The sequence below is a fragment of the Perognathus longimembris genome, unplaced genomic scaffold, assembly GCF_023159225.1.
Source record: "Perognathus longimembris pacificus isolate PPM17 unplaced genomic scaffold, ASM2315922v1 HiC_scaffold_4364, whole genome shotgun sequence".
In the NCBI taxonomy this organism is placed as follows: domain Eukaryota; kingdom Metazoa; phylum Chordata; class Mammalia; order Rodentia; family Heteromyidae; genus Perognathus; species Perognathus longimembris.
Window position 1 is genome coordinate 15,152 of NW_025959673.1, and position 2,437 is coordinate 17,588.

Consider the following 2,437-nt stretch of genomic DNA (forward strand, 5'->3'; position numbering starts at 1 on the left):
AAAACATTCTCTCCACTGACTGAAGGTTACTTGCATACAAGTGTACTTCCAATATAGAATTCAATTCTTAAAGTCAAAGTGGCTCAAATTGGAACAAATAAGCTGACCCCCGTGAAATAAACTAAATACAAAGCAACAAGTAATAAGAATACTAAAGATTTATTCCACCAGTCTTCCTCTTATTTTGTGTTTTTTTGTAATTTGAGACATGTTATAGCCCAGGCTGGCCTTGAACTTATGATCCTCCTGCCTCATCCTCCCTAGTGCTGGATTTACAGTCACCACCATTCCTTGCTTCTATCTTAAACATACAAGTGTGCTCTACGAGTAAACTGAGTTAAAACATTTCTGAGAGCAGAGGAGCTGCTATCAGTAGAGCTATTGTGACTCTATAAGAGCCCAGGTCAGCAAGGTACAAGGTAAGCAGGTGTACTGGGCAGTGCTAGTCATGCAACATGCCAAGTAGACCACACTGTCCAGGTCTTCTTGAGCTCAGGTCATTATTACTTCACAGGGTTGTATTTTGTTCTTCCCTGTTTCCTTGTTCCACTGTTTGGTAATCAGGAGAAAATGAGAAGTCATTTAACTTCTTGGTTAAATAAAACTAATTTGTCACCTACAATTATGTTTAAGAGTAAGTCAGCTGAAGAAACAACAGGGGCTGGGGCTAAGGAAAGCTTCTACACTTAGGCACAGGACTAGTGGGTGAGTTGTTGGCTTGGCTGTGGGCAGTGCTAACCTAGTGGGCCTTCTCTAGGAAGGCCTTGCAACACCGGAGGGACTGCTGATAGACCAGCTCAAAGTCGGAGTTGTTTCCATAATAGGGATCTTCAATCATGAGTTGTTTTTGTGGATCATAGCTCCCAAGTAGTTCAATTTTAGCTTTGCAGTTTTTAACTTGATTACTTATTCTTTTCAAATATCTCATATTGCTTTCATCCATAGACAGCATGTATTCGAATGTAGCAAAGTCGTCTTTGGTGACCTGTCTTGCCTTATGGGCTGTGGTAATGTCATGAAATCTTCGGCAGCTCATAGCTCTTGGATCTGGGGCACGACCCACGTTCTAGTCGGAAACAACACCGCTGTCAATGGCCCAATTATCTGAAACATTTTGGTCAGCTACATGTTTTCTGAAAACTGCTTCTGTGATGGGTGACTGGCAAATGTTACGTAGACACACAAATAGTACGGATTTGGGACGCTGTACCGCTATCTGCCTGGGTGGTCGCTGGCGCCTGCACATTTATATTTATTTTTATTTTTTTTATTTTTTATTTTTTTCCAGTCCTGGGGCTTGGACTCAGGGCCTGAGCACTGTCCCTGGCTTCTTTTTGCTCAAGGCTAGCACTCTGCCACTTGAGCCACAGCGCCACTTCTTGCCATTTTCTGTATATGTGGTGCTGGGGAATCGAACCCAGGGCCTCATGTATATGAGGCAGGCACTCTTGCCACTAGGCCATATCCCCAGCCCTGCACATTTATTTTTAAACTTTTATTTATTTAAAATTTTTTTCTTTGCCGAATGTGGGTTGTGAACTCTGTGCCTGGGTTCTGTCCTCAAGGTCTTCAGCTGAAGACTAGTCTGAGCCACAGCACCACTTCTGTTTTCTAGTGGGTCATTGGAGATAACAGTCTTATTAACTTTCCTGCCTGAGCTGGCTTTGAACCTGGATCCTCTGGTCTCAGCCTCCTGAGTAGCTAGGATGACAGGAGTGAGCCACATTTTATTAGGCATGTAAAAGTATTTCACTTTCTTTTTTGTGAGTTCCAGTGGTATTGTGTTCCAGGGCCTTCCACAAGCTAGGCAAGTACCTCAGCTCTTAGCCCTGGTTGTTTTTTGCCGCCTTTGGTTTCCATGATTTCCAGCCTTTGTAGGCATTTTGAAGAGAAAATGCACTGAGTGCACAGAGTGTCAGAATAAAATGTGTAGAGCCTGGAAGCTTGGAATTCTGAATCGAGGTTCTGGGTCTATAGCTCAAGGTAGGACATAGTGGATGGCTCCCATTAAAACCTGGTCTGGTGAACTCATGCCTTGCCCAGGCCCCTGGCCTCTGTTCAAGTCTGCATAAAGTTTTCATTTATACTTTCATATCCATCCTGGGGCCTGGAGAAGGAGGTGAAGGCATGTGTGAGTAAGGGCAGCTTATCTTTTACTGCTTGGTAGGTTGGTGCTGATCAGAACAACTTTAGTGACCCTAGGCCTCTGCCCAAGCCTCTGAGTCTTTGCTATGCATTCAGTTCTGCTTTTGGTCATGTCCTGCTCTGTGATTGTGGGTTAGGGGATGAGGGGCTGTGTGGAAAATATTTTTATTACATAGGTCTTACACACATTTTGTTCAGCATACCAAGGCATTTAAATTTTTTTTTTTGGTGAATTTGAAATTTATTGTGTTTCAGGGCTTCCCACGACCTAGGCAAGCAACTCAACACTGAA

At 43.4% G+C, this 2,437-nt stretch overlaps 1 pseudogene; it reads right to left on the reverse strand.

Annotated features, from left to right (window-relative positions):
- Positions 1-739: 739 nt before the first annotated feature.
- Positions 740-1,246, reverse strand: LOC125344801 (annotated as a pseudogene).
- Positions 1,247-2,437: the final 1,191 nt, after the last annotated feature.